This window comes from Bubalus kerabau, chromosome 9 (genome assembly GCF_029407905.1).
Source record: "Bubalus kerabau isolate K-KA32 ecotype Philippines breed swamp buffalo chromosome 9, PCC_UOA_SB_1v2, whole genome shotgun sequence".
NCBI lineage: Eukaryota > Metazoa > Chordata > Mammalia > Artiodactyla > Bovidae > Bubalus > Bubalus kerabau.
The window spans coordinates 26,848,477-26,857,826 of record NC_073632.1 but is presented as its reverse complement, the minus strand read 5'-3'; the positions used below and the strand labels follow the sequence as shown (position 1 = coordinate 26,857,826).

Sequence of the window (9,350 nt, the reverse complement as noted above, 5' to 3'; positions counted from 1 at the left end):
GATTCTCTCAAGGACGGGTTTCTAAGTATTGCAGGTGTCATTTGGATGGCATAGCTACATAGCCTGGGTACATATTTATAGCTGAAATGGTAAGAGATTTTATACCAACTCCTTTCAGAATTGGCCTAGTAAGGATCCCACTTACATATCCTACCAGTTTGGGTAGCAATTCTTTAAAAAGAGATTGCTTCTAAGATGCTCAGTCATGAGAACTGATGTCAGCTATGCTAACTTTGGTCAGAATAGCCCATCTTTTATTTATTTATATTTTGGATATTTTTAATTTATTACTTTTAACTTATTACTTTATATTGAAGTATAGCCAATTAACAATGTTGTGGTATTTTCAGGTGAACAGCAAAGGGACTCAGCCACACATATACATGCATCCATTCTCCCACAAACTCCCCTCCCATCCAGGCTGCCATGTAACATTGAAGAGAGTTCCCTGTGCTATATAGTAGGTCCTTGTTGGTTATCCATTGTAAATATAGCAGTGTGTACATGTCGATCCCAAACTCCCTAACTATCCCTACCCCCTATGAGTTCATATATATAAGTTCATTTGTACCATTTCTTTTTAGACTCCACATATAGGGATGTCATAGTATATTCTTCCTTCTCTATATGACTTACAGTATGACAATCCCTAGGTCCATTCATGATGCTGCAAATGGCATTATTTCACTTTAACAACTGAGTGAGAATATCCTGTCTTTTAGTACCAGATGTGTTTGAGCTGTGCACAGTTGTTACATGATTCAGTCATCCTCATAATCCTGTATTCATTCTTCCTGCTCCACCTCTCTTAATGGCCACTGATGAAAATGACTCAGATCTGTCGCCCACCAAGTCTGAATTCCAGCTGCCGGGTTTCTATCACGTGATCAAGGCACTGGATGTGTCTGGATCCCAAGGGCCTTTCTCCGTCCTAGACATTCCAATCTAATCACTCTGAAAAACATAAAAGCAGTAAATGCCACTTTAATTATAAGCTTGCTCCCACTGGATTAGACTCAAAATAAGCATGCTTAAGACAAAAATTCAATCTGAAAGACAAAATGAGTGATGGAGCTTCTCAGAGAGGAGTCCATTTTTATTTCATGAGTACGTGATTTTCTTTTCTCATTCTTATTTTAATATTCCCATTTCCACTATATGGGCTTCCCTTTTGGCTCAGATGGTAAAGAATTCACCCACAATGTGGGAGACCTGGGTTTGATCCCTGGGTTTGGAAGATCCCCTAGAGAAGGGACTGGCTACCCACTCTACTATTCTTGGCTGGAGAATTCCATGGACAGAGGAGCCATGGAATCACAAAGAGTCGGGCACGACTGAGTGACTAACACTTTCACTTTCATTTCCACTATAAACCTATACCATCATCCCATACATTGTTTCTCAAGTAGTTCAGTTTCCTTTTTACTTGACTTTATCATTCTGGTCTCACTTCAGGGCATCTCAAGTTCTGGATACAGACCTAAGCATTGCAGAGAAGCCCTGAGAGCAGAGGTTAGTGAGCAATGATGAATACTGGTTTCAGAGTTAGACCTGGTTTCAAATTCTGGCTCTAACATTTCATTGTAGTATAATTTGCACAGGGTATTTACCTTTCCACACTTCAATTTCCTCAGTCATAAAATAGGAAGAAATCATTTATTTCTATGGAGTGGTTTTCAGGATAAATGAACTAATAGAGGTAATACCCTTGGCAAAGGGCCTGGCAAATGCAGTAACAATCACCTGACAGATGCTACTTATTTTTGGAATCACATATTTTTATTTATTTTTAAATGTTTGTTTTATATTGGCGTTTACCTGATTTACAATATTGCGTTAGCTTCAGGTATACAGCGAAGTGTTTCAGTTATACATACACATATATCTATTCTTTTTCAGATTCTTTTCCCATATAGGTGATGACAGAATATTGAGTAGAGGTCCCTGTTGATGCTATTTATTGATATGATTAGGGGGATGCTCACCAGATCCATGTGTAAATTGGAATCAGATAGAGTTCAAATCCCAAATCTGGCTCCTGAGGTTGCAAAACCCTGGGCCAGTTGTTTCATTTCTCTGTACATGGCTCTTTTGCAAAACAGGGATAAAAACATCTATCTCATTTCCGTGTGCTGTGTTGAATAATACAAGCTTCTTTGAAAAGATAAATGTCAGACTGTGTGTGCATAGACAAAGTGACTACTGGATATCTTTGTCTGAAATACCCTGTAAATTAGAAAGAAACACGACCATTACCTTGTAAAGGTTTCCAGTGACGGGTACTCTTGTTCCATCCTCATGGCCATAAACAATATCTTCTACTCAAATCATATAGTATTAGTAACACACTTTTTACTTTAGGTGAGGTTCTCTGACATTAGAATGAGAAGGGGTATGAACAACTTTTCTCTGCTTTGTATTCCTGCTACAGATTCAGCCTACAGGAGGAGGGCGGCCCATGGAGCTGTCCTGAGATTGAAGCTGATCAAAGACTCCAGAAACCACAGGGGTCTATGGTGGATCATGCTGAAGAACCAAAAACCTCAGCCGTTCTGAAAATGAGATTCATTTTTCTAGTCAGAAGATATATAGAAAAGAGCAAGTGAACTGTTTATTTTACCACTAGCTAAGGGCTTTGTGATTGGAGAGGGAAATGGCAACCCACTCCAGTGTTCTTGCCTGGAGAATCCCAGGGACGAGGGAGCCTGGTGGGCTGCCGTCTATGGGGTCGCACAGAGTCGGACACGACTGAAGCAACTTAGCAGCAGCAAGGGCTTTGTGAGTGAGTGAGGAGTCAAAGTCTCTCAGTCAGGTCCGACCCTTTGCGACCCCATGGACTATGCAGTCCATGGAATTCTCCAGGCCAGAATACTGGAGCGGGTAGCCTTTCCCTTCTCCAGGGCATCTTTCCAATCCAGAAATTGAACCCAGGTCTCCCACATTGCAGGCAGGTTCTTTACCAGCACCAGGGAAGCCCCAAGAATACCGGAGTGGGTAGCCTATCCCTTCTCCAGAGGATCTTCCCGACCCAGGAATCGAACTGGGGTCTCCTGCATTGCAGGCAGATTCTTTACCAACTGAGTTATCAGTCACCTGCATTTTTGTCTCCAGTTGGTTGCTACTGCTCTCTGGGGAGGGGTGGGGGTGGGATGGGGAGTGTGCTTTCCCCTGCCCACATCATGTTTCATGTGACTTGATTTGACCAGGGAAACGTGAGCCATATGCCACTTCCAAACAGCAGCTTTAAGAGCCACTAGTAATACCTTGTTCCTAGGAACTCCTTCCAAAAATCCTCTCAAATTATCTGTTTATGTGGGGCAAGGTGTACAGGGTTGCTCACTGGACTTGACTGACCTTTTCTGGCCGGTGCTACAAGATAAAGCACATTTTGTCTAGCTTTTCACTTCAGGACACAGAGACGTGCTGTCCTCAAGCTTGGTTTCTAGTCAATGCACATACATACACACATGCTCATGCCCTTTATATATATATATTTCTAGATTGCTGAACAAATTCCCCTGTCTTTTATCTTTTGCAAGATAATTGAACTTCTTACTGCAGTTGGAAAATGTGGTGCCAATGATACTGTACTAAATGAAAGAATTTCATCAACTTCTAATTAGAAATTGAATCACTATGTGAAGAGCATAATAAAATAGCCTGTTTCTCGTCATCTATGACATAAATTGGTTCAGGGGAGACTTTATTGAAAGTATAAGATTAAAAAGCTCTCATTAAATTTTTTTTTAAAAAGACCTCCCTAAAATCAAAACCACAATGAGGTACCATCTCACGCTAGTCAGAATGGCTATCAAAAAGTCTACAAACAATAAATGCTGGAGAGGGTGCAGAGAAAAATGAACCCTCTTACACTGTTGGTGGGAATGCAAACTAGTACAGCCACTATGGAGAACAGTGTGGAGATTCCTTAAAAAACTGGAAATAGAACTGCCATATGACCCAGCAATCCCACTGCTGGGCATACACACCAAGGAAACCAGAATTGAAAGAGACACATGTACCCCAATGTTCATCACAGCACTGTTTATAATAACCAGGACATGGAAGCAACCTAGATGTCCATCAGCAGACGAATGGATAAGAAAGTTCTGGTACATATACACAATGGAATATTACTTGGCCATTAAAAAGAATGCATTTGAATCAGTCCTAATGAGGTGGATGAAACTGGAGCCTATTATACAGAGTGAAGTAAGTCAGAAAGAAAAACACCAAACAGTATACTAACATATATATATATATGGAATTTAGAAAGATGGTAATGATGACACTATATATGAGACAGCAAAAGAGACACAGATGTAAAGAACAGTCTTTTGGACTCTGTGGGTGAAGGCGAGGGTGGGATGATTTGAGAGGGTAGCGTTGAAACGTGTATATTATTACATGTGAAGCGGATCGCCTGTCCAGGTTTGATGCATGAGACAGGGTGCTCAGGGCTGGTGCACTGGGTTGACCCTGGGGGATGGGATGGGGAGGGAGGTGGGAGAGGGGCTCAGGTTGGGGAACACATGTGCGCCCATGGCTGATTCATGTTGATGTATGGCAAAAACCACTACAATATTGTAATTAGCCTCCAATTAAAATTTAAAAAAAAACAAAAACAAAAAAAAAACACCTCCCTACCTGCTGGACCAGCACTGGCCAAGAAAACTTTCTATAATGACAGCAGAATTCCTGGGAGGACCAATGACACCCACTAGCCAATGTGGCTAGCAAGCACCTAGAATATGCTAGCACCACTGAGGGGCTGAATTTTAAATTTAATTAATTTAATTTATGGTTAAATTTAAACAACAACATGTGACTGGCAGCTAATAAATCAGAAAATGCACCTTAGACCCTAGGATGGAAAAGTATCTTTTTCTAATAATTGAATTACTTATTCGTGTTACTATATGTGGAACTAAGGAACATATAAGGAACATATAAGAACATTCCATATATATAAGGAATGTATATATATATATACACACATATATATATGAATGTATGTGTATATATATATATATACACATACACACAAATACACAAACTATATATATATATAAAATACATACATAGAGTTCTCTCTCTATGCAATCTTGCCTTTTTACAGTTAGGCAGCTGTATCATGTGGATTCACAAAACATTGATTATTCTATTTTAGATTCATGTGGGTTCTCTCAATAGAGATCTAATCCAGTTTTATGGAGCAAATGTTACAATAAAGCATTTACCCAAGATAGTCCCAATATGGACAAGGCTAGTACCATATCCTGGAGAAGGCAATGCCAACTCACTCCAGTACTCTTGCCTGGAAAATTCCATGGACGGAGGAGCCTGGTAGGCTGCAGTCCATGAGGTCGCGAAGAGTCGGGCACGACTGAGCAACTTCACTTTCACTTTTCACTTTCATGCATTGGAGAAGGAAATGGCAACCCACTCCAGTGTTCTTGCCTGGAGAATCCCAGGGACGGGGGCGCCTGGTGGGCTGCCATCTATGGGGTCACACAGAGATGGACACGACTGAAGCGACTTAGCAGCAGCAGCAGCAGTACCATATCCTAGAATTATAAGTCAAGAACATTCTTATTTAGTCCATTCATTGATCTAGAAAGAACCACACCTGAACTATCCTGACCATTTCCAATATTATACTCCCAAATCTCTATACTTTAGCTTTTCATTTTAGTATTGGAAATTAGGCTCCCAAGTTCTTCAAACAACCAGATTTTAGTGGCCCCAGTCATTGAACTGAAACTGCACTGTATTTTCATCTCAATAGATAATTAAATAAGGAATCTATGTCCCTAGTTTTCAAAGGAGTCATCTTACTGCAGAGATGTAACATTCAGTGAACTACTGTAATTGTTAAGACCACAGGATTTGGAAAATAATAATCCCTGATTGTGAGGATATAATTATTTGGGAAGGCTGGAGGCTGATGTATTATTCGGGATACTTGAACACTGGCTCTTTTTACTTCCTGTGGCTTTAGCCTTCCTGGTGGACTTTCTCAGAGAGCAGAGGCCAGGGAAATGCTTGCCAAGACATGCTGCATTGGTCACTGCCTCAGAGAGGTTCTTTATCCTTGGCTAATTAACTAAGACATTTAATCTATTCTTAATGAGGGTGTGGTGTGTTCTCTTCCCCTTAATTATAGAGCAGCAGAAAGGCCTGGATCTACTTCCTAGTGACAGTGTGAGAATTAATTCATCTGTAGGACTCAGCCTAGCATCTATTACCATGGCCCCAATCAATGACTACTGATGTCATTTTGTTCTTACTGAGTTCTAAAACTGACATATAATTTTACTCAAAGGAAAAAAGTTTCTAAGAAGCATAAGATATTTTGGAATAAAGTACAGTAAGTCCCCTACATTCAAACAAGTTCCATTCTGACAGTGTGTTCATAAGTCCAACAAAGTTAGCCTAGGTAACCTACTAACACAATCGACTATATGGTACTGTACTGTAATAGGTTTATAACATTTTTCACACAAATAATACATAAAAAACAAACACAGAAAATAAACATTTTTAATCAAACAGTAAATACCTTGAAAAGTACGGGAGTATAGTACAACAGCTGGGCACGTTCGCATTTTTGAATGTTTGTAACTTGAAGGTTCATCTGTAGGGGACTTACTACAAAAGACTATTCATTAGAAAGACATAAAGCTACAATAAGTATCTGGACACCAAAAGTAGCCCTCAATGCAAGGTTGTATGGTTTTCTATTAAAAAACCAAGTGTAACAGGATGATTAAATTAAAGATTGGCCTCCCTTCTACAGACAAGCTAGGCTGACCTTTACTCACCTGAGAAAACAAAGTTAATGGGAGGATAGAAGAAGGAAAACGGGCACACTGAGATTTCCATAGACTGTACGTGGTTGCTTCTGGGCCAGACTCTGGAATTTCTCCCAGATTTCATCTTTCGTTTCCCTCTGCCCAATTAGGATGTATTCATAAGGCATCTGCCCTATGAGCAGTGGGTCCCACACGAAGCTCCCTGATGTGTGGCTTCAGGGATTTTCCCTGCAGAGGAGAGGCAGACGAAAGAGACGAAAGGTCCTCATGTCTTCCCATGATAGAGAAGAGATGCCACCAGCAGGAGTGACACACACAGGGTAACACACTGAGGCAGACTGTCTTAACTTGGAAACTAAGTTGGACCATTTTGAAAATGTATCACCTGTGTCCACACTAACCTGAAAGAGATCATCTATTTTCCAAAATGACTGACCAGCTTCAGGACCCAACTTAAGCAATGAAGAATTCAAATCGAATCCCAAGAGAAATATTAAAATATGGGACCAGGTATTTTACAATGTTTCATGAAAGCTATCTACCGATCTTATATGGCTTGTATCTAATATAAAAGAAAAAAAGTCATGATTATTTATTTCTCAAAATATAAGTACAGCAGGGATTAGAAAGAGTAGATTTATCAGGAATATGTTCTGTATTTGTTGTGCCTTTATTCTCCAGGGGAAAATGTAAGACTCTGCAGTTTAAGCATCAACTTGATTGCTTAATGACGGTGAACATTTAAGAATTTGCTCTGGAGGAAATAAAGTGGAAATTTAAATAGTGTTGCAACTCAGCCTTAGTGTGGGCTTTCACTGTCTATTTCCAAATGAGGACACAAGTGAATCCTAAGGGGGGAGCTTCCTGGACTATATTATATTCAGACAAGTCCTCTTTTTACTGACTCTAGATAACATGATGCTTTAATTGCAGAGATGGCTTTGTTTTTAAGCTGTTAGTCTTTAAAGAAACTTTCAAGTTTCTCTATTTGGCACATATTCTTATAGTCCTTGGATGCAAAATGTCTACATGTGCCTATAGACACAGAAATACACTTTATGTTTACCAAACAGGACAGCAATTTATTCCAAGTTTCCTCTAAAAAAGTATTTATTCTCCTCATTGCTGATCATATATACTCCTTCCTCTTTGCCAGATTACATACTGTTCATTCCCTTTATTTCTGAACGCCAGCAAAGGGTCTACTATCCTATCAGATGATTCTTTTTAAATTTTAGGGCATATACACATGCTGAAAAGTGAAAGTGAAAGTGAAGTCGCTCAGTCGTGTCCGACTCTTTGCGACCCCGTGGGCTGTAGCCTACCAGGCTTCTCAGTCCATGGTATTCTCCAGGCAAGAATACTGGAGTGGGTTACCATTTCCTTCTCCAGGGGATCTTCCCGACTCGGGGATCAAATCCAGGTCTCCTGCATTGGAGGCAGAGGCTTTAACCTCTGAGCCACCAGGGAAGCCCCTATACACTTGCTAGAAATAAACAAAACTAAGAAAAGAGCTCACGCATAATAACAATAGTAATCATCAGAGCAGTCATTTAAATACACACTTTTAATGAGGCAACCTAAACATCATAATGTAAAAGTAGAATTGAATTTAAATTGAAATCAACACTCTACCCCATAAAAAAGCAGCCAGGCAGGAGTGAAATCAACAAAGATACTTCTACTTTACCCGTGTAAATATCAGACTTGGTTTTTTTCTCCCTACGCTTGCTTCTCTTTCTTTGGCATGACAGTTCTGATTCCTCAGCCTCCCCATGAAGAAGAGAAAAATTCCCTTGAAGCTGAACTAAATTCATCAGCAAATGAAATTACATTCATTTGATAAAATGCTAAATGGAAAAAGGCAGGTTTATTTTAAGCCGTCAACAGGCTGTTTTAGTTAATCATGCACAGTGCAGAAGACAGGAGTTTGGTTGCTAAGAAAATGGTTGGCATGTTTCCACGAGATCCATGTGATGTGAAATGCATCTGCTCGTTTTAACAGGGAAATAGGAAAAAATAAAATAAACAGTTCAGGGTATCTTTGGTGAGTCACTATGGAACACAGAGCCAAAATAACTTAAATGTTGTCAGTTTATTTTATACCGCCTTATTGTTATGACATTAGCCTTTTCTTATATTCAAAAAAAATTTTTATAATAGTGATATTTTGTTAGAAAAATCTTATATATTCATTGTAGATAAATGGGAAGCACTCAAATAAGAAAAAATCTGCCATGACACATACACACAAACACAAATATCAATATCTACAAGGGTATCTATTGTAGATATGCATGCACCAATCTATGGTGCATGCATAGTCAGGGTTCAATATTTATTTGCTGAATGAATTAATACAAATATGGGATCTTTATTGTATATACTTTTATAACCTGCTTTTTCTTCATTAAGATATTTAGCACAACTTTCTATGCTATTAAATATTCATCTTTAGCATTAATAGTTTCATCATTATGAGACATATAAGTTGTTCTCTTGCAAGACTTTTATAATAGTCAGGAACTAAACACA

General features: G+C 39.3%; 1 long non-coding RNA gene across 1 annotated transcript in view; it reads right to left on the bottom strand.

Annotated features, from left to right (window-relative positions):
• Positions 1-264: 264 nt before the first annotated feature.
• Positions 265-9,350, bottom strand: part of LOC129619652 (uncharacterized) — a 144,026-nt gene continuing 134,940 nt past the window's right edge. Inside the window, exon 6 of the long non-coding RNA XR_008698009.1 lies at positions 265-954. This is a non-coding gene — a long non-coding RNA (uncharacterized LOC129619652). The remainder of the gene's footprint in view (positions 955-9,350) is intronic.